General features: G+C 39.8%; 1 protein-coding gene across 1 annotated transcript in view; it reads right to left on the bottom strand.

Annotated features, from left to right (window-relative positions):
• Positions 1–24266, bottom strand: part of NRXN3 (neurexin 3) — a 1605778-nt gene that overhangs the window by 749966 nt on the left and 831546 nt on the right. The gene's annotated exons all lie outside the window — the stretch shown is intronic.

Genomic DNA, 24266 nt, shown 5'->3' with positions numbered 1-24266 from the left:
GAAACAAGAACAGATGTTCTCAGAAGAAACAAATCTGTCTTTGTTTTTTTTTTAATGTTTTTATCCTCTTTATTCTACATGCAAATGTTTCTATAAGAAAGAAGAAAGCAAAGAAAGATGTGGAAAATATTGGCTATGGAAGCAGAACTGTTACAAATACAAACTCTTAAAACACCTATAGGTGGCATCTGTTCTTTAGGCAATTTTTGTACATCACTTAGTTTTTATGATTGGGGACGAGATGAAAGGAAGAAATACTAACACAAACACAGTCAGTTTAAGACATTGCTACATTAGTGCCATATTAGCCACTGAGATGCAAAACAAGCTTTGCCTCAGACCAGTGTTTTAAATGCTGCTGATATCCTATGGAACTTCAGCTCTTCTGGTTTGTTGAAATGACCATTATGGCCATATTAAAACAAAAATATTTAATGGTCCGTTTGACTTTAAAGCTTTGGGATGCGATGGTCTATGACCAAAAATGTGAAAAAATGAATAAATAATAACAGAAACCATTCATGACCCACTTCCTGGTTACATTTGATACCTCTAATCCCAATATTCTTACTGTAAATGAAGAAAAAAAGATTCACCAGCATCTCATTAAAATGTCAGGGAAATGAGTATTATTCAGTATTTATTTTCAAGGAATAAATACAGAAATCTCAGTGAGCTTCTGGAAAACTTCTGATACCAAAAGTGGAGTTTATCTTTAGTCAAGCCAAAAGCTCAATTCATTCCAAGAGAAGGAAAGTGATGTTTAAACTCAGCTGGAAACATAGCTGAATAGAGAGGAAGAGCAGATCTAATTTGTAGCCTAAGCATAAAACTGGACTGATAAGTGATGCAAGAAGCAGACACAAGTTAAAAGTCAAAAGATACAAATGGTTAGGTTTAAAAGCAGGAAGATCTAGTCTAGGAAAGACTTCTCTGGCAGATTCAAGCACAAAGCCAGTGAAAAAGCATCAGTAAAACAATGAATGTAAAAAGTCTGCCCTATAAATCAAGGGTGGTCCAGATAAGAAGGAGAAACTTTTTTCTTTTTAAGTTAGAATTTAAAATGGAACTGGTAGGAACTTAAAGCAATAGCAAGAATGACAAAACTCAAAGCCATCAATTGTCCTGCATCGCCCTTTTTCTTTTTAGTAGCTAGAGGTATAATCTGCAATTAGTTACGTGCTGGATGAATGTAGTAGATGAATGATTCCTTCTTTTATAGTTTAAGTAGTAAATACTAATCACAAAAAAATCTCTTTGATTCCCTTTAATAATCTGTTTAGATTATCACTGTTAGATCTAAATACACAAAACTTATTCGACACTCTCTAGTTGAATTTCCCAGGTAATGACACCTGTGTCTGGAGTTAAGAAGCACAATCACGGTTGAAAATCTCCAGGATGCAGATGTCTGTAGAAATGCAGTGCTGAATTGTTCACCATTGTAGAACCAAGGGCCTTTCAACAAATCCTCTGGGTAACATCACCTACATGCCACGCTTGATCTAGTCTCACTGCAAAATCATTTAGCATCATCTCTTTTAGTTAAGGCTTGTCTCACAGAAAATGGTCTAATTCTCTGATGAACAGGGTGTAGAGAATGAGGCATCCCAGATGAGGGACACAGACTAGATTGTTTTTTTTTTTTAACCTATCCCACAGAAATCTTATGGAAGTCCTATTTCTTTAAGGAGCCAAAACTAATAATAAAATCTAAATGAAAAATTATGAGAAAGCACTTTTTGAAAGAAAAATCATTGCTGATTGATGAGAAGATGATACTCAGAAGTTAGCAGATGGTTGGTTCCCTGTTTCAGCAGTTAGGGAATGGGAGTATGTGGTGGAAACACACATCTGTGCATTATTAAAGACACACACCTTAACAAGGTGAACTCTGGATTTTAATTGTTTCAAATGTATCTATCTATCTATAACAGAGTGTTCATATTCATGATTTTTTAAATTCCCCCCAGGAGCAATATAACCAGAAAAACTACAAGATATACTCCTCCCCGCTCCCCCCGCCCAATATACATTAGTTTGTTAGCAGACTTCTAAGACCTGACCAAACCAACTAACCCAGATGGTTTTGCTCATATGCAGGAGTAGAAATTCTTCCATCTGTCACAAAGTGCTATTTCCAAGAATAGGTGGGTAACATTTGGAAACTTTTTCTTCCTTGGGGGGGCGGGGTGGGGGACAGTAATTAAGGAGCAGCACCTCTACCGTAATCACTTTGCTTTACCTGAACATCTTTCTATTGGCGCAAGAAGGAAAAGGAACAATAACTTGCTTCCCTTTGGAACTCTGTTTCACATAAATCAAAATTTCTACGATACATAAGAGTATGAAATTCTCGCCCTTAGAAAGGCATAGTGATGACACATCTAAATGATATGGTAAATAAATACTCAAAACGAATGTCCGTGTTAGGTTTAAAGAACACCAAAAATATTTAAAAAGAGAAAACTTACCTTCGTTTCCACCGGCACCTTAGGTTAGCTGTGACTAACATTCTACTAAGCCTGCCGCAGCATTTATTTTCTGTCTTCCTACCCAGAGAGAATAGGTTAGGCAAGTAAAAGCAGGAGGGATGAGGACAAGAGAATAGAAGTAAAGACTAAGGAGAGTGACAGGGAGATAGAAAAGAAGCATTTTATTTTCTGTGCAAAAATATTTCAGGTTCTGGTTTTCTTGTTGACCACAGAAAGGTAGAGGTGTTTTATTTTTATAAACTTTTTGGTTTCCAAAGCACTCATTTTCTTTGAAAAACTTTTTAAATCGTATTTACTCAATCAGTCAGTTTGCTGTAACATTTCAAAGAGCACATTTCATTCTCACTGGAGTTCTCAAGTCTCGGGAAGAGCTGTCATCCTTCCTATAATAGATATGAAAAGCATAGGAAACCCTCTTCTACGCAGCCTCCCAGCGAGGTGTGATAAAGACAGGTGACCCAGTTACTCAGCCTGAGCACGTGCATCTTCCTGGAGGACCTGCTTCTAGTTAAACCTCACGAGAAACACCAGCAATATTTATTGAGCTTGAATAATGAAATGCGCCATCAAGCCTGCCACACATAACTTGCTCTACCGTGGGCTGCCCACCCTTTCCCTATGGTTCATCCTCTGCTCCGCTCTCCCAGGTGCTACTGGAGTGCTGCTACTAACCTCCAGCGGTGTAGCACAGAGACAAGCTATTCATATATTTAAGAAACTGAGCATCGGCATAGGGCCAGGCACCTTCTAGTGTGGAAGATGAAGACAGGTCCCTGCCCTTACACAACTTACAGTCTAGACTGAGGTGGGAGAGGATAGAGGGCAATACACAAATTAAAGAATATGAGATATTCTTGATTTCTATGAAGAAAAGAAAATAGGGTAATACGATGAAAAGTAACTGGAGTGGGGAGCAGGAATAGAGGATTGGCTACTTTATAGAATATTTCTCGAAAGGCCAATCTGTGGTTGATTTCTCGATTCTGGCTCTGCCTGCCTGGTGAGATGGTCAGAGGAGGCTTCTCTGAGGGGGTACATTTAAGAAGGAGCCCAGCATATAAATATCGGAGGGGACGGTAACAGCAAGAGCAGAAGCCCAGAAGGAGATTGGCAAGTCAGAGGAACGAAAAAAAAAAAGCCCATCAAGGCTGGAGCTTGCACCCAAGGGAGAGAGTGTGGGAGGAGAGAAGATGGAGGAGTAGGCAGAGCCCAGACCACAAGAGGCCCTCCACGACATGGTACAGAGACCCGGATGCAACTGGAAGCCACTGGGATGTTTTAAGCAAGGGGACCATATGATATAATTTAAGTTTTAAAAATCATTCTGGTTGCTATGGATGCACTACAAAAAAAAAAAAAAAAAAAAAAGGCCAATTATGGAAACAAGGAGCTGTTCTGGGAAGCTGCTAAAAGCAGGAAGTGAAAGTGACCTGGACTAAGGAGGTAGCGTAGAGATGGAAGTGTGAGATTTGCATGTATTTTAGAAGTGGGGTCAACAGGGCTGGAGACTGGTTTAAGGGATGAAGTGGGAAAGAAGGAAAGAAAAGAATCAGTGGTTCATCGTAGGTTTGGTCTGAGAGCCTGGGTGGATGGAGGCACCCTCAACTGAGAAGGGAATGATTCCTGAAAAAGTAAGGCATGACTAACCCATAAGCTGGGGGAGCTGACTGCTACTTGCGTCTTTCCCACCCAGTAGCAGAAACACTCAGTACCATCTCCTGGCAGCTTCCTACAGCTGAGAAGTGTGACTCAAAGTTCACGGCTTGCATGATTCTTAGAACGGTGTTAATTTGCACCTTGGGCCACCACTGTCTACTAATGATACAAGGTTATTGGTTCTTGTCTCTCTCCTCCCTCCCTCCCTCCCTCTCTCTTCTACCTTTCTTCCCTTCCGTCTTTTCCTTCATTCCTTGCCTCCCTCCCTCTCTCCCTTTCTTTCTTTTTTTCCTGCTTGGTTTCAGTTATGTGCTCCAGCCCATGCCTTGAGACTGGAACAAGGAGAGCCCCTAACATTACAAAGCAAACCCTGCCAGACCATTCAATAGAATCTTTAAATTGTGATCACTGTGCAAAATGAACCTATTCATCTCAGCTGGGAGACTGGAGCATCTCAATTTTGAAATGGAATGAATCCAGGGCAGATATATCTCTCAAAGAACAAATGACTCCACAAAAGATGAGAAAGAATCTTGTCCCTAATTTACTGCCAAATCTCTACCTTAAATCATAAATTTACAGCATTGCTTAACATGGTGAGCTGAGGACAATCTCAAGTTTTCTTATGATAATCTCTCCCCATGAAGCCACTTTTCAAGAACTGAGGGCAATTTGCTCCAGGATAGGCAGAAAGATGATTTTGTGAAAATTAATTCTACTCTTGTTTAAATATAACTCTAAAACATACAAATACTTTCCCACCATTGTCATGATATAATTAATACAAATTAGGCTTCCTTTGATGATATAAAATGTTACTGTACCATGCGGTCTTTTTGACTATGTGATCTTATTGTTCAGCACTAAAGACAGACAGACAGACAGACAGACAGACAGACACACACACACACACACACACACACAACACAATTTTAAAGACGACAGAGATTGAGCTACAGAGATTTTAACCAGAATATGCACTAGAACCCACTCCTCTTAATAAATTTTCAATTTATGTCTGATTCCTTGTGAATTGACCCTTTTGTAATAAAAATAAAAATGTCTAAATATGAATTGAAAGGTTTAGTTAATTAATCTTAATAATTAATATTTTGCTTTAAATGAGAATTAAGAAGCATAATACATCGTCCGTTAGTCTTTATACACACACACACACACACACACACACATATTTTCATACCTTCTCTACCTCCATCCACCTCTTCTCAGCCTTCTCTGCGCTGCCCCACCCACCTCCACCCCCAGCTGGAAGTGTACAGCTCTCCAGTAATTCAGCTGTACTTTTTGTAAATCATCACTCTGAACCTTGTATTACAGATTGTTAAAAAATATATTCATTTCCTCCACGTCTATGCCCTTTGGAAAACAGAACATGCTACCCCCTTCTAACCCCGAAGACTAAGCAGAACACCTAACACCGAGAAGGTGCTCAGCATAACTAGGAAAAAAAAAAAACCAAAAAAACTAAGGAGAGAATAAATAGAATTGAATGAATTAAATAAAAAATTAGTAAATAGGTTGAGGGAGGGAGAAGAGCTAGAAGAGAAGCAGAAGGGAGTTGAAAACTGTAATTTAGTGATAGATTGAATTAGGTCGATTTGGGAAGGTATTTGGTATAGTAATAAATACATATAATTGAAATAATAAGTGAATACATAGAATTGGATAAAAAAAATAAATCATAGAGAAAATTTGCTATGAGTGGAAGAAGAAAAGGACGGAGAGCAGAGGAGACCTCCACATTGCATTTTGGCAGCTAAGTGAATTAGGAGTTAATTCCTAATTCATTTTGGAGCTAAAAGACACCAGGCAGCAGATAAAAGTAAAATAAAGATACTACTTTTTGTTTTAAATATATTTTTCCCAGCCAGAAAAAAATACAGCTTTTTGAGAAACTAATATAAGGATGAAAGCAACATTTATAAAGAGATGCCAGTTCCTCTGAATACATAATGTTATTTAGTTTTGTAATTTGAAGCTGATATGGTTTACTGCAGCTTTACAAATAAAGAGGCAGAGCAAATCTCCACAGCCTGTCCCGGTCACGCGGCTATGGGTCTCAGTGCCCAGTCAGTCTGTCTGCAAAAATCTCTCCATTGTGCTCACTTATTCTCACAACTTTGTCATGGTTATGCACCTGGGTTGTCCCAGTCTAGAGATGTGAGGAGGAATAAGGTGAGGCCAAGCAAAGGGCATGCAGGAAATGGGAGAATATTGCTAAATGTGAAACAGAAAATCTCATTTGAGGGGCTAACGAAAACTATTATCTGATTTTACATTAATTTTTAAAATTGATTTGTAAGACTGGGGCCAAGCCCTAACACATAGAACATACTAATAAAGCTAAAAGAAGTCAGAAGTTTATACTGGAGATGAAAGTGGAGGGTTACTACATCATACCTGTGTGCACCTGCAGCAGACACTTTGGATGCTCTCAGCCACGTCCCCTCAGCCAACCTTGGATGTCAGCCATGGAAGCTGAAGACCGTTATTGTAAGCTCACACAGTCTAACAGTCCCCACCTCAAGCAGGGCCAGCTCTCGGGCCTTCTCTAAAGTCATGGCTGTCTTTCCCGCCTGCATGCAAGAACAACCAAGTAGTGGGGAAGATGAGAGGAAGGCTGTCGAACAATGGGAGGGATGGAGCTAATGGATACATGCCCCAATCTCCTGTCATGTGAGTGGACGATTCTTGAAGGCATCCATTACAATACCCTCCTTCTCCCCCATGTCCGCATGACTCATGGCAGAAACCTTGACATTGGCGCTCACACTGGTGTTTCTTCCTTCACTGCTCATTCTCTCTGCTCCTGAACTCTCATTTCTGGGGCTCCCTCCCAAATAAACCACCTGACCCTAAGTTCTTGTCTCAGGCTCTGCTATCAAGGGAACTCAGATGAAAATGGCACTTATAGAGCAATTGATCATTTCCTCCCTAGTAACTCAAACATTACAACAATCTTGTGAAGTAGGAAATATATCAATTGCCTCTGATGAGATGACTTTCCCAAGGTCACGAGGTGATTAAATCATGAAATTAAATCAAGATTCCAGACTTCTTGACTCCACAGGTAGGGCCCTTCCCATTAACCTCTAGCTGCCTGAAGTCCATGAAGTCTAGAGAGGATGGGGAACGGTGGTCTCCTCTCACCGTTAAAGGCAGACTATATTGACCAAACTCGAAGTTGTGAAGAAGTGGCACAGGTCTCTGAGAACAATCACCAGGCTCTCCAGCATGAGGGGCAACAGGGACCCACGAGGACCATGGAGGGCTTTTGAGGAGGTGAGATCACCACCATACTTAATTAGCTTACATCTATTTGAGACAAAAGCCATGAGGCATGGTCTCTGAATCCAAAGTTCCCTCAGGTTCTATGTTTCTAAACAATTACCATATCCCAGATGGGGAACTTTATTTTGGATACAAGCTATGGTCATGGGGTTTTAAAAGTATCCCAAGACAGAGTTCTGTGAAATGGCATTTCTATATCAACCCCTATGTTTGCAGCACCTCCTTCCCAAAATAGAAAGTACTAAATCTAAGGTAAGCATGGCAAAGAAGGGATATTTCCAGCCTATCTCCTTGGAGTGACAATTACAAGGTCTATCGCTTATGAGACTGATGGTATTAGCTGATTGTCCACTGTGGACAAAGGAAGTTCCCACACAGAATGGTCCCGGTCGCCTGAGTGTACCCTCTTATCCTCCTAACATCTGGTTTGTGCAACTGGGGGATCCAGAAAGATGGATTAGCAGAACGATGACCTTATTTTGATCCTAGTTCACTAAGATGATGATCCTTCTCCCTCTTAAAATAACATGTATGTAGGTTTTAAACATGAGAAATTATAGCTTTCCATCTCACTAGAAATATCATCTCTTTATGGTACCCACTAAAATAAAACTTGCAAGACAAGCACATAGAGAAAAAAGTTAAACCAGAATATCATCAAAAATAGATCAAGGGTATTTTAATTCAAATGTATTTGTCTCCCCTTAAGTAAGACTTAAATGAAACTGACCCCTAACGCATCAAACGTGGCCTTGGGTAAAGCATGCAAAATGGCTACCTTGGCAAACACGACTAATTTTCATATTCTATCTTACACTTTCATGCGATGGTTTGGATACAGCATGGTAGTGAACTTCAGACTGCTGACTGCTTTATCCATGCACCGTGAATTCCTGATTAGCTGGGGACACCAAGCAGAAGGAAACTGTTTCCATCAAACAGTGTGAAATCGCTACCTACTTCTGGCTCTATAAAGGAAGATGAGTTTAATTGGAAAGTTCAATACCTACAATAAAGGCACTGTGGATATTTCTGGGGGTACAAAGACAAAAAAGGCTAACTCACTGTAATCAAGGAGCCTACAGTCTACTGGGAGAGATAAAGAAATAAAAAATAGTTGCGTGGGAGAAATGGGTGCAGCGGTGTCCCTGGGTACCCTGCTTGCGGGCCACTTAGTCTGTCTGGAAATCTGAGTCATTAACTATTCTTTTCTCTTTACGTTTTTCATTCAGGACCATCATTTCTGTAGCCTTCTCAACTCTAAATAGCCCTGTCTTTGGCAAGCATGGTGGATTCTCAAAACTGAAGATTCTTCTCATGCCTGCATTAGACTCTGTTAATAACAGCTAAATGTGTATTTTACATATCAGACACCAGTCACCAGACACCATTCTGAGTCTTACCTATATTGATTAGTTTAATACCCACATCAATCCCACATGGTTACTACGGTATATTATTTTTGACAATATTTGCTGCCCCTTCTTATAAGCCTTTCACTTTAGAGGTCCATTGTTCATGGAGGATTATATTTCCTGTCCCATTTTGTCAGGCATTTTGTGTGGTTCTTGTCATGGCCAAAGAATTATGAGCAGAAGTGTCTTAGGTCACTTAGAAGGTTTAAGAGCCTCACCAGCTCTCTTTCTCCTTTGCTACAAACCTAAGATGTAACAGGTTGGGGCTGCTTCTTTAGCTAGGGTCCAGAAATAAAGAGGAAATGAAACAGAGCTGCATTACTGTGCGTGGAAAATAAGATTCTGGTTTTTAAGGTCACTAAGATTACACGGAGGCATTTGTTACTGCAGCATAACCGAACCCAGCTATCTAATGCACAGGTCCTATTATTATCCACACTTTATACTTGAGGAAACTGAGGCAGAAAAAAGTTTAGTCAATTTTTCAAGGCCACATAAGTAGTAACTACTGGGATTTGAATCTGGGCAGTCTGGTTCTATTTTGCCCTTAACTACTACACTATACAGCCTCTATTTACCAAAGGATGAACCAACGGTGGCTAAAACATGAAAAGATTAATCCTCGCAGTAAAATATTCTACACATGCCCTACGGAAAAAATATAAAGCTAAATCAGTGTATATAATAGGCATCCCTTTAATTTCTGGGTGCATAAAAGACAAAGAAAGACAAAAAAGAAAAAGGCATCAAAATAAAATGGGTAAAGAGAGAAACAGAGAAAAATCATAAGGAGAAAACAGATTAAGAGAAATCTCAATATTTGTCAAATTGCTGAGAGGTAAATCTCTCTTCTGGAAAAACAGAACTCAAGATTTTTATCTTTAAAATGCTGTCAGAACACAGAATATACAAAAGCGTTTAGTAGCACATATTTCAGAAGCATTAAATTGTTTTTTTTTTTTTAATATACCTTCATAAAATAAACTCCTTTGTTTGCAATCTATATGGGATGACAAGTGGCATATCACACCCAGGGGAATGCCATTTACATACCTGGAATGGTCCTGTCATTTTAACTTTCAGATTTTTCAGAGCTGGTAAGGAGTAATCTAGGTCAGTAGTTCTCACATTCTAAACTGAATAAGAAGCATCTATGGAAAAAGTTAAACATTCAGATCCCAGGACTCTAGACTTTTTTTTGTCATTTGCCAACCTTTATTTTTCTCTTCAATTCTGTTTTCCTATTTTAATTTTTTCCAGGCTATCTCCTGCCATCTCTTATTTCCCCAGTCCTTTCTCCCCTCCAGTGTCTCTCCTAAGGTCGCCACCATCAGGTCCCTCAAGCCATTAAGCTGACAGTTACCGGACCTGTCCCTTCTCCCTCACTTCCTGGGCTGCCGCCAGGCTGGGCAACTCTGTTTCCTAAGTGTCGCCCGAAGGCATTCTCTCCATTAGATCCCACCCTACTGCACCGGCTCTGGCCTCTCCATTCTCACTTTAGGTATTGTCTAGTTGTGTTCTCAGTCTCCCTATCTACCAATCTTTCACCCGGCGGTCAGAATTATTATTCTTCAACAGAAATTTCTTCATGTCAGTTCCTTAAAATCCCCAAAGGCCACTAAGGGTCTAGGTACAATAAAAGCATACATATAGACCTTAGAGATTTGGTCCCAGCATAAATTTTTATAACCTCACCTTTCATAACACATATAATTTTTCAACTACAGCAGACTGTACCAGGTTACTTCAACAGTTTAATCCTATGCACTCTGAGAATCTAAATCAAATATTGCCACATCGAAGCCCTTCCCACCAATTCTTTAAATCATTATAACTATTTCTTTCATCTGTATACTAGAGAACAAGAATAGTAGCTACTTCACAAGGTGTGTGAAGATTAATCAAGGTAATATGTGTAAAACATTTAATAGTGACTAGTGTCTGGTACATGCTAAGGGAACGTTACCAATTGTACTGATGGTTTAAATATCTTTCTCCCTACCATGCATGTGATTATGAAACCCACATTCAAGGCCTGGAATAGAGGCCCATAGCAAACTGAAATTTCAACAGTATCCTATCATGGCAGATAACCTTAACTCTGTCGCATCACAAAACCTTATTGGAATACGACATCTGCAAGCAAAGAGATGGTTTCCACAGAAGTTTCTTCCTCCCTTTTTCCATTCTTCCCTCCCTCCCTCCCTCTCTCTCTGTCCATGTTACTGGTTGAAAAAGAAACTGGTTGAAAAAGAAATACCAAAAGACTTGTCTAAAGGCCACCTACTATGGACCACGCACTCCATTTTCTACGCCCCACTAAGTCTCATCGTTATCTAATGCTGTACAGTGTTAGATTTCTCATCTACTTTACAGGGGAAAATACTGAGGCTCAGAGACTTTAAACAACATGAACAAGGTCATTTAGGTTGAAAGTGGCAGAAACCAGATTGGAACTCATATCTTCATGACTCCACAAGTTTTTTACCTATACACCTCAATTTTTCAATGAGATAAATATTTGTATTAGTCAATACATTAGAACTTGAGATCAGTATCAGTGGCTGGTAAAATAATATTAGTCACAGATTTTAGAGCTATTTTTCTTTTCTTTTCTTTTTTTTTACAATATATCCTTATCAGCAATTGAGAAGCAAAGATGATTTTAAAGACATCCTCTCAAGATATTCATTTTTTGTTTCTTTTTATACATTACTGGGGATTATCTCCTATTCTGATATATTTGGTAGATTTTTAGGTACCAACTCAACTTGCAAAAATCATTTCAAATACATAATTCAGTGAACTTATTATTTCTTCTTCCTAAACCTTTAGTGTCTAGCACATGGGCACCAGAAATTCTCTGGGTCTGAATCACTGGTTGCGGCTTCCATGGCTGGGGATAGAGGCTTAGTTTGAAGACAGAAGGAGTTAAGAGGCAGAGAAAGGGCTGCTGAAGGTCACAGAGAAGAAAAGACAGGGTAAATCAAGGATGAGACTGTTGGAGGTTGGTGATCAGCTAGTTAGTTGGTGAAGAAAGAGGAAAGAGTGTTCTGAGGAGAGAAATTAGGAGGGACTTGGGAGAGCTTTGAAGGGTATATGGTGGGGTGACTCTTCTTGAACAAGCCCATGCACTGGCTCCAGAGCTATACATGCTATATCAGCTGCTCACTACACTGACTACTCAGATGGCCTTTTACCTCCAACCCAGAATTGGTCCACTGTGGCCAGAATACCACCTCCCAGTTCTCTCTACTCTGTGACCCAGAAGCAAGCTCTCAGCCTTCCAATGCTTCTAAACGATGCTTCCTTTCCACACCCCTCTTACTAAAGGTAGGTCTTATAGAATGCAAAGCACTAAAATAGGGTTCTTGCCAATTTCAGAGGGTAGACAGTCCCAGAGATGGCATAGGGATTGCTAGGGGGAAGGGCTGCAGGAGGCTAGCATGGATGATGGGACATGAAGTAAGTGCTATACTTCGCATTAGGGCTTAAGATTTAATTATCACAATGCTGTGAAGTAAGCATTGTAATCCCATTTTATAGATGATGAAAGTAAGAAGTTGGGATGTTAAATTATCTTGGCCAAGGGCAAACAGCTAGAAAGTAGATCCAAAGCCAGGTTTATCTGTGTCAAGCCTGCATGCTTATACTAAACTGCTTTCTGAACGGATGACGAATGTGTGAGTGGCATGTAGGACCAGGCATAGTGACCGGCACTGCTCCTGAAAACAACCTGGTAGAGGAACAAAAGGTACATCTTTGAGATGATACTCAGGCTGGGTGAGAATGGGGTGGGTGTGCAAGTCAGCAGGGAAAGCCCAAGGAAGACTATGGATAAGGAAAGGAAAATCCTTATAGGCCCTTAATCATGCTCCTGGGGAGAGGATATTTGCTATGGGGGCATTTGCATATGGGGGCATTTGCATATGGGGGTTATTCAGTGAACTGACATTGACTGGGATCCACCTGTAACATCTCTTGGAACTCAAGAGTCCCACAGTTAGATTTGTGGTGGGTCAACCTGGTCTCAGTAACCTTTCGTTCTCCCATTGATTTTGAGATAATGCTGGCTGCAAGACTCCAAGTGGCCAACGCCTGTGACTATCTTTTTCAGGTTTAGTGCAAGGCCTAGACAAGGTAGTTATATGAATGTTTATAAATTCAGCTTATGAACATTGAAATTCAAATGGTGAGTGAACCAACATGCTCTAACATGAACATAGGGAGAAAATGTGGGTATGTGCTTATTACATCTAACTGTCCTGTTTGAAACTACATATGCTCCTCTGACTCACTATCCCAGCTATTGTTCATGCAGTGCTGTGATCTGATCCAGCTCCCCTGGGATCAGTGATAATACAGTTTGGCACACAGCGGGTGCCCAACAGATTATCGTTACTTGTTATTATTCGTTTATAAAAACATTTGTAAATTTATATTTAAATGATTTTTAAAAATCAAGTAATAGAAATAAATAGTACCTTGGAAAAAAGTTCACAGTTAGAAATCAGGAAAAAGTCCGCAGAGATTGAATTTTAAAATGACAAGTGTAAAGATCCTCTTTACTCTAAGAACAAATATCCATCCAATGGTTTCACAATAACATTTATGTTTTTATTATTGATTATTCATTAACTCGATAACTCATCAAATACTGCTCATTTATATAACCTGCTAGGCTTTGGCTAGTGGCTGGGGATAAAAGGAAAAATATGTTAAGATCCCTGCATCAAAGTTACTAGAGTCTAATGAAGGAGACAGCTGTGTAAAAAATGTAATTCAATGCTTCAAGTGCTCTAACAGTAGTGTGTACTCTGTATTCTATCGTAGGAACATAGTGAGAGGGAGAAGGTATTTGTGTACGTGTGTGTGTCTGTGTGTGCCTTTGGGTCTGGGTTCGAGATTAGGAAGATAGTGGTTTTCAGGTGAGACTTCTTAGAGACAGCAAAGCTGATGCTCCTTAATGGATGAGCAGGAACTAGTGCTCCAGGCAGACCAGAGATGGAAGGACATTCTGTGCAGAGTTGAAAGAGGTTGGCCAATTCAGAGAATAATGAACAGTTCTATGTGTTAGGGAAGTGGAGAGTATTTTTATAAGAGGTAGGAGATGAGCCTAAAGAGGTAGCCAGGAGTAAATCATAAGGACATTTAGCCTATAAAGTACAAAGTAAAATAAAACTTTATATTTTATCTTTTAGACCAAAAAGAGATCTTTAAATATTTTCAATAGGCAGCAATGTGTTTGCTGTATTAAGATCATTCAGTTTTGCTATAGACAACAATAAAAACAAATGGGATGAATAAAACTCATGTATTAAGCACAGAGGAAAAAATGGTAACCTCTGAGATCTGTTAAACAGAGAAAATATAGGCAGCATATGTATTCTGAATAAAGATTTTAAAAGATGGGATAAATAAGAGAGTTACTTGCCAATAAAAAGAGACGGAAGTACATAGCAAACCTTAAATATTTATAAAGCTCAGAACATGTCTGATTAATAGCTGTCATCCCTAAACTGGTCAACCCATTGGTGACACCCATTCTGTTCCCATTCTGGCCCCATGTTTTCTCTGCTTGAGACACGCAGATAAAACATATATCTGATCATCAGGTTAACTGGTGAGCCACAGCTGTGACCGGGTCTATTTTCCCTGTGTCCCTCCAGTAGGGGAAGTGTGTGATGGCCCCAGATACCTCCCAGCTACTGTATCCCATTTCTTAGCCCTCACTCTGGTCCATGTAACCATCCCAATCAGCAGAGAAGGATGATATTGCAGAGAGAAAACAAGATATAAGAACATTATGATACCAAGAACTCGGGTAGAGTAGACATTCCATCCCTCCTGCACACTATCCTAAGTGTAGGTATCTGCCTAATCTTTTCCCCTTGCTTTTTGCTGCATGCTTTAAGTTGCCACATGAGACATCATAATTTAGTCTATGAGCCTTTCTGTTCCATGACTTTTAGAGCAGTTGGCCTGAGTGTACTTGGAGTGTCAAGGTGATTTCTCACGTGACACAGGGAATGACATGATCAGATTATTGTTTTAGAAAAATCAACTTGGCCCTTCAAGTATAAAGCCTGGGAGGAGAGTGAGGGTGGAGGCAGAGAGACCAACTCCTGACTGACTTTTTTAGCCAAAGAAATGCAACTCATATTTCACAAATAAAGGTTTAGACAAGAACTAGGAGCTCCAAGCACACATGGGAGGAAATGTCCTGAAGAACTGAATTCTTTACTGTTCAACTCAACTCCCAAAACTCCACAAAGTCCATGCAAAATATTATATAGAGGAGGAAAAAATCCTAATGTCAAATAAAGAAAGGCTGAGATTTCTCCATATCCACCTAGGATTATCTATTCTTCCTGGTACACCGAAGGTGTCAGGAGAGCTTGCAGAGATAATGGCCCACCATGATTACAATACCGTTCATAATCTCTCATGCAGGCCAGCAGGATGCCCCAAAGAAACTGAAACCAGCCCACTAAAAACACCAGGAGAAGGAAATAGCCAAATGATAATTCGAATGCCTCACAATAAGTAGTAAACCAGTGGGGTTTAAGGAGGAACCTTAGATTTAGAGCTAGCCAGACTTGGCTTCAAATTACTGCTCTAGCAGCTACTAGCTGTGTGACCTTGGACAAACCCCTAAATATCTCTCAGCCTCAGTCTCTCTGAGTTGTACACTGATAAGAATAACAATCACTTTCATCAGGGGCTGTGGTAAGAGATACATGAAGTAACATAGAAAATGTGTCCAGCACAGACTCCCTCCCATGTTTGCCCTATTCATGTTTAATTCCATGTAGATTAATAAATGAATAATTAGCAACTCATATAATGACTATTCCAATAGCCTACCTTAAAGTCAATAATAATTGTTTGTCTAAATGAGACTACAGTATTCTTATTTCTTCAGTCCCTGGTTTATATCAATGTTAAAAACATGCCCCTTTAAGCATCCTAAGACTGCTGCTATGTTGCTAAGAAAACTGACATAGAGATAAGCAAAGCTAATGTTGAGTCACTTGGATTTTCAGCAGATGAGCTTTGGAGAAACTCCAGCAAATTTTCCTTTCAAGGGATCACTGTTTGGCCATGGGCTTTGGCATATCTTAAGGAGCTTACAAATTCCTGTGGCAGTTAACTCAGCTCTAAGGCCACTGTGTGAAGCCAGCGTCACTTACAAGGCCCTAAGAGACGGAACATGCCCCAATGCCATCTTCCGTACTAAACTCTATCACATCTCAAAAAAAGTCCTAATAGTTCCAAGTTTCTCTTACATTTCTTTCTTAAAATTATGGTTTTTCAACCTAACTAAAAACATCCTTTTATTGTTAAATTTCAAAATGGAGAAGATGAATCTAAGAGGCCAAATTATATAATGGGCAGTTCAGAACGGTAATTTACCCAAACAAAGAAATTGAGCAGCCCTCTTTCTCTGCTACGATAAGGGAATCTTTTATCAGACGAGCCCCCAAAGTTTCAAAGAGAGATGCAATACTTAGGAAAGAAGCACCTTTAATAGCCAAGACATCACCCACAGGAAAGGGAGCGTGGGCACCTGTCAGTAACACACTACACTGCTTGACTAAGGGTGAGTATCCCCAAAGTGTTCGTGGAATAAATCTGTAAAATGGAGATCAGAGGACTCTAGAAAGTTAGGTGACTTGATTGCAATTCAGTCCTCCTGTGTCTTCAATGAGCAACCAAAAGCCCCAAAATTTTAAATGACATGGCCAAATTCTTAGAACTAGTAACAACGTCAGAACCTGGGACTCTGGGAAATCACTCCAGCAACTTCTCTATCGAGACACAAGTAATTCTCCATCCAGGCTGAGGCTGAGATGCTGGGAGCATCTGCTGCTGAATGTTAACCATAATTTCTAAGTTTTCTTTTAAATTTCCTTTAAATTCTGAGTTAGAGTTGACATATGATAAACTGCACATATTTAAGGAGGACAATTTGATAAGTTTGACATATGAATAAAACCATGAAATCATCACCAAAATCAAAATAAAGAACATATTCATCACCCCAAAAAGTTTCCTCACACTACTTTAAAATTCCTTCCTCGTGCGCCTCTTCAAGCAACCAGACCTGTCTTCTGTCCCTACAGATCAGTTTGCATTTTCTCGATTTACATAAATGGAACCAGACAAGATGTACTTTTTTGTCTGGTATCTTTTATTGTGAGCATAGTTCATTCTTGTGTTTCAGTAAAAAAAGAGGTGGTGGGGAATATTTGGCTCACAAGTTGCGGTTTTCCAGGCTGCTGGTCTGGTTATAGAGCCCATGTGCTTAATCTGTATGCGATACCTTACCCAGAAGAGGTTATTGCAGGCAAAACATGATTAAATTTTGGAAGATGGACAACGTGGGGAGGGCATTAGTGTTTGTGTGCATTGGGGAGTAGAGGGAATGTGGGTTGTAAAGTGAGCATTAAGGTAGGAAAGATAATAGACAGATACATAATGCTAAGGAATTGAATGTAGTCTGTAGACACTAGAAAACCTTTGCAGAGTGTGGAGTGGATTAGATGAAGAACAGAACAGACAGACTACAGAAACCACTGAATTCAGGTAAGAAGCAAATAATTCTGAATTTAAAATATTCTGTAGTAGAGAAGAATAAATGAAAGGTATAAATAGAAAAGATAGCTACATGATCTGCTGGATGACTGAGATGGGGTTTGGGAGGAGGATCGCACAAAACTGAGGGTTAGCTTCCAGATTTCCAGCCTGTTTAACTTGGTCTTGCCACTTATTTTAGATGAAACAAAGAAAGGGTGAGCTGGGTTTGGAAGAAACACTGACAAGCTCTATTTTGAATGTCCTGAGTTTGAAGTATTCATGGTATATAGAAGTTGAAATGACTAGTAGGTAATCAGAAATGTGAGCTAGCATTCCAGAGCTAGAGAGAGCAGATTAGTGTTATATATCTTTATATACACAGACCCACAGCCCTTTGAGTCGAAAGAACTGGGTTTTCTTTGATCGCTGTCACCCACAAACTGCCACAACTCCCAGTGAAATGATATGAGTTGTACCTAACGATATCATGGAAGCCATGGTTGGCATTTTTCAAATTCGAATCATAGTCCAGGGCAAGAAATTGATAAAGCAAAACTACAGTGACTGACTCATCTCTTCTTTGTGCCTAGAGCCATCTGCTTAGACACAGGGAAGTACATGGAAGTGAGTCAAGTTTAAGCCTATTGCTTTCTTTTAAACAGCACCCTTGGATCTCCACCACCAGGGAGACCTGCTATGTGCTGAGGGGCCTGGAGATAAGACATCTATAGAAGAGCTGGAGCTGGAGTGGTTGGTGAATCAGCTCTAGGGGCTTTCTCTCCAGAAACAGTGCTTTGGCTGGACCCAGGGAGTACCTTAAAATGCTTTACAGCATCTTGTATGCAAGGCTACTCTCTGGGTTCTCTTCATACACGTTCCCTTCTCTTTCATGTGTAGGTTTCTATCTGCCTGAGCTAGAAAGAGACTGCAGAATGATGATCAATTTAGCAAGTTCTCTCTTCTAAAGCCAGCAGTTCAGTGTTTCCTTTTGTTTAGTTCCTTGTTCTCTGGTGCCCTCCTGTGTTCTATTCTCAGATAACAATTTACAAGGCTCAACTAAAGTAAGCTCAAATACCGGTGACTCTTCCTTTGATAACATAAAGTGACCGGATTACTATATCCCACAGGCTTCGGTGAGTTTTCACACATATGTTTCCACATCAACAGCAGGTGTTTTAAAACCATTGAAGATAATCCCCAATCTTTAGCACATTATCTGCCATAAAGTAGATGCCAAAAATTGTTTGCCAAATGACTGAAGGTCCACAGAGTTAAACAAAGAAGTCTATTGAGTCTTCTTGGCATATTCTATTACAGCGAATTTATAGAGAATTGTCGAATCACTTCTTTAGCTTGAATTAAATGTGTGCCTCCTTTATAAACTACAACAGTAAGTATAAAGGAAGAGTTTGCCTTTTACTTCAGAGGGCATTTCTTCATTCAAAAATTTATTGACCTCTAAATACCACATTCCATTTTAAATGCCTGGAAATCAGTCAAAAAAAAAAAAAAGATACAGTTCTTGCTCTTAGGAAACACAAAATCTAATGATAGAGACATAAAAGTAACTCCACCATTTTAGTACAGAGTGAAACCTGCTATAATAGATATTCACTGGGCATCTTTGGATCGCAAGGGAGAAACAGATAATTCAAATAAGAAATAATTTATGTCACAGACTAAAAAGCATTAGAACTGCTTGTGGCCTATCTGTCTTATCCCACGCAAAGATTTTGAGTCCTTACAAGGTATGTTATCTCATATTTGTACAATCCAAAAACTCCAAGAATTCTGACTGGCACATAGAATGTACCCGGGTTTTTAACTGATTCACTGAACTCTTCTATATATTGGTTTCTACCTCATTTAAAAAATAAGAAAATAAAACACTGGAAGAACTACATGGAAAACAACAACAACAACAAACACTCCTCCATCCTCCTAATTACTGGGAAGATAGAGATCAAGGCTACGAATTAACAGCATGTGCTCTGTGTTACCTATTGCGATCTCACATCACACCAAAGTTGCTAAGTCCAAGCACCATGTCCCAGCCACATTTCACAGATGCGTCCTCCCCTTTTTTACTATCCACAAGAGCCTTGTCTGCCTCCTGTCTGGTTACATCTACATTATCATAGCATTACTTTAGCTATGATAAAATACCTTGGGATATTTTATCCACTGCAATCAGACTATGATTCCATATCTACTACTTCATAAAGCCATTTTTCTATGTCATCCTTTTCCAGATCAAACGCAAAATCAGACCACTTTTCAATACAGCCAGGGCTAACATCTAAGGGGCTAAACTGTTATCTCTCTGAGGCTGGAGGCTAGCCTTATCACGTTTGTTCTCTAGCGCCTGACTCTGAAAAACAAAAAATAAGACTTCAAAAATATTATGGAATTCGACTTGAGTCAAATGCTTATTGCAAACTTTTCCACCAGCCAGTGCCGTGGAGCCTGATTCGCCCATTTCTACCTAGTTCCCAAGCTCACATTCTCCTTCTCGCAAATGGTTTCCTTGGCTTCCAAGATCACAATCTCCTTCTGCTTCCAAGAATTTGCTTGTAAACTTCCGCGTTCTTGAGATCATCTCCCAGCGCCTAATGGCAACATCGCATCTTTCCCCGCCCTTGGAACTGTAACCCAACACCAGCTCCTTTGGGATGCTGGACAACACCGTGGAGAGAACAGTTTTCTGAGTTGAGCACTGAACTTGGGCTCTAGTTCACTTCCTTCCCTTTCAGGCACCGCGTCTAACACTATCTCGTGCTCAGTATCCCCATCTGCGGAATGGGACTACTGACACCCACAGCACTGAGTGTTCAATAAATGATGGTGTCTTTTCCTCACTCCCTCTCTGATTAATCCCACCCATTTTCTTATCTAATATCAACTAGTACTATGATTATTGAATATAAACTGATTATAGCCCGGTTTTTATTTTTGTTTCTTGTGTTCTTATCTCTTATTTAATCTTCTAAGGGCAGAAACCATTACTTATTTGTGGCAGGACACTACTTAGTATTTTAGATACAAGATGCTATTGATTCTTTACCTCACGACCCCCACCAACCAGCCTGCTCCTGAAATCCTGCCTTACAACCTGGAGGTCTTGGCTGTCCTGGGGGAAAAAACAAAACAAACAAACAAACGAAAAACTCTTTAGTTCTATATCCAAACAATCTGATAAATTACAGGGGTTGGTTAATTCTACCTTATAGTGGAAGTCACCTAAAGTGGGGAGAGGGGGGATAGGCGGGTACACGACTTCAAGTTGTGAATCAAGGAGAAGGCAAAGGCAAGGCTCTGTGTACATTATTCTTGATCTCAGCCCCTTCACCTGATGCCCTCATTCTCGCTTAGGGGAACAAAATCTTCCTTTTATTACAAGTTTAAATAGCGGGTCATTCAGATGCCTCAGCCTTCTTTTCTCACTCAACTCAAATTTCAGATGTATGAATTACCACAGTTTCATATTATTTTCTGTGTAAGGAACAACAAAAATTCAAAGCGTCACATACCCTAGAGCATTACGACTGTATACCTAGAGAACCACTAGGATTCCTTGCAGTCTGGAGGTAGGATACACCTGACATGCAATCCACTGTGCCTTTCTACCGTCACCACTACAGCCTAGCGTGAGATTAAGAGCTTTGGATGGTTCAGATGTTAGCTCCCCAGTTAGCAGCATAACGCCTTATTTATCTTACACGCCTTCTTCAAGCTTCCACAAAGCTACTTCCGGTGCACATCAAAGTAGATGAAAATTCCCTTTCTTCCTTTTTCCCTGCCTTACCTTAAATAAATGTTTTGCCTTTCTCAGTCTAGCCATGGCCTTTTGTGCTGGAATTGATCTGTTTCCTTGTCCATCTCCCCAACAAGACTTGAGAGCAGGGACCAGTCATATTTGTCCTAATCACTGGATATCAAACGGAATGGCTGGGACATGCTAGGCACTCAGCAAGTGCTTGTTAGAATACTGCTTCTTAACAGACCATGTTAGACTTAGGCAGAGGCACTGCTGAGTGAATTTTAGCAAATTTTAGCAAAAGCTCTAGAAAATCATCTCTCTATCATCTTAATGTGCCAGGAACATGAATCTCAAATGTCAATTCATTTCACTTCTACCTCATGATGCTCTCAGTGTCCACATCAGACTGTTCACTGAAGCATGGGAAGCCTGGCTGCTCACTCCACTAGCTTAGTCCTTTCTTAAAGTCTTCACGTCTCCTCCACTGATGTTGGTATATAAGTAACAGACCAGAAGGAACTGGAAGAACTTTAAGCTCCAAGAGTTTACACGGGTGTGAGAAATCTTGTAGTTATCTACAGATAACTGCCATCTACTTAGAGATGATTTTACATATACCAACATTAATGATAATGATGATGAAAGTTAATGTGTATGGAAAACTTACAATGTAGCAGACATTATGCTGGGCACTTGATATGTATTATTTCAGTTAAGCTTCACAAAAAAAACATTATATAATTATTATCATATACCTTTTCTAGAGATGAGGAAACTGGAGTAAAAAAAAGATGTCTGATCATTTTCTCAAGTTAAAAACTATAGTAATAGAGCCAGAATTTGCCATGAGGTAATCCTGCTCTAAAATCTGTACCTAACCTCACATAGGGTTGCACCTAAAAGCACATCTTGAAACAAGAATTTGAGCGCAGGTAGTTTGAGAGAGTATCTTAGGAAGCAAGGTGAGGAAGTGGGTCAGTGAGAAATGGAAGAGAAGAAATCCAGTTAATGGCCAGGTTACTACTATGGACAACTGGGATTTGGTCTCACCAGGGAGCCCGTGAGAGAGTGTGTGGAGCGCACCTTAGAATCATCTCTGAGTGACAAGGAAGCCAGAATATTTATCTACAAATTCCAGACCTAATTTATTGACCGATTCAATTCTGTCCACCTGCTTGGCACTGTCTTGAGTATAATCAAGCAGGCTCCCATAGCCAGAAAACACCCTTAGATAGATGCAGGCAGCCATTGGTTTGCAAACTGTCCACATGTAACCTGGAGACAGGCTGAGGGAACACAGGTGGGCAGAACACCAACAGCTTCAGCTAAGGAGTCCTTAACCACTACACTATGCTGTGGAGAGGAAAAGGCACACCGATGAGCCAGTGCAAGCTTAACCCTACCCAAGCTGAAGTTTGCATACCCCAAAGAAATAACTCAGTTTCTCTCTACAGTATGGTCAGGAGGAAGAAAAGAACCAGAACACAAGCACAGAGAATTCTGGCATCTCTCAAGCGCTGTCACCACAGATCTCCCTGATAATAGCGTCTGTTTGCAAGATGACGGACGTAATCACTCGATGCCAGATAATCCATCCCTACCATATTCAAACTCTCCTGAACTTTACAGAACACCTACTGTCAATATGTTATTTCCTTTAGTCACTAATACTGAATTATAAATACAAAAATGCATTGAAAAGCCAAATAGAAATGCTTATGGATTACCCAGTCTCTTGCTTAAACGGTGTTGATAATGAAACTTTGCATGAGGTACAATAAAAACCCCCATGCTTAAACCCTCTGCTGGGACCTCAAATCAATCCCACTGTTAGAATAAATGAGTCCCCAGCAGAATCTGGGGTGCTGCTAAATAAATCACCTCACTGGAGAAAATGTACTTGGAGACCATCTTTCCAGCGCCTTCATGCTGTGAGGTGTGGAGCCAATATTGAGGAATCACATGGAGATAACATTTGTTTATTTTTCATTTTGTACAGAAAAGACATGAAGAGTGAAGCTTATGCCAGACAAATGTGTGAGGCACGGGCTGTCCAGGCAATATTCTCCCTCCAATATATATTCCTTTCCACAGATGCTAACCTTTCAGCAGAAGGCAAAGAAATGTTTCAGAGTAGAGAAAGTTATGCTTCTGGAGACCAATAAAATGGGTTTGAAATTTACAACCATTAGAGTGAAATTTAGTTTCTAAGTTTCTAGCATCAGGAGCAACAATTTCCATTTTGGGAAACAAATTATACTCTTTAAGAACTCCTTAAAAGTACAAATGTAGTCAGTTGTGCTAATTAGAAAATGTTTACAGGTTCTTCACTTGACCATCTCAATGAAAAGTAAGAGGCATCTGACTGGCCATCTACACTATTAAATATTACTCCATGTAGGCCCAACACACAGAGAGTAGCCTAACTACTGAAAGAAACTTCTTTCATTTCTCAGTATGGCCCTCGATTTGAACTCTAGTGTGTGTGCATGCTAGCTCATGTACTGTGGCTCTGGCATGCTCTCTCTCTCTCTCCTCTCTCCTGTCTGTCTATCTGTCTTTATTTGTTTATTTTGAAATATTTGCCACCGTATAAGTATACTGTACCATTTCTCCAGTCAAATGAACATGTTCTCCTTGGCCAAATTCTTAAAGACATGGCTGTAGTATAGAAAAGCTCTAGAAGAGAACTTTCAAACTTCTGAATCATAAAGTTACATTGTTTTGAAGGTTCGTTCTTCTCAACAATAGCTAGTTAATATGACCACATGCTATTCTTCTAAATGCTTTATTTCTTTTCATTGCAAAAGACACTGCTTTGATTGAACCTCGATCACACTATTCTAATAGATATCTTTATTTCCAGCAACTTCTGCCTTTCTGTTGATGTCTACATCAATCTGCCCTAGAAACTGAAGACAATTTCCTCTCTTAAACCCAGTGCCTGTCTTGTTATTTCTCACTCAAAAAATGTCAGTGGATTCTGTAGGTAATAAACTTTTTAAAAAGATCATTCCATGTAGGTAAACCATCTTCCTTTCCATTCTC

This window comes from Pteropus medius, unplaced genomic scaffold, assembly GCF_902729225.1.
Source record: "Pteropus medius unplaced genomic scaffold, Ma_sr-lr_union100, whole genome shotgun sequence".
In the NCBI taxonomy this organism is placed as follows: Eukaryota; Metazoa; Chordata; class Mammalia; order Chiroptera; family Pteropodidae; genus Pteropus; species Pteropus medius.
This window is presented reverse-complemented; position numbering and strand designations above follow the sequence as displayed.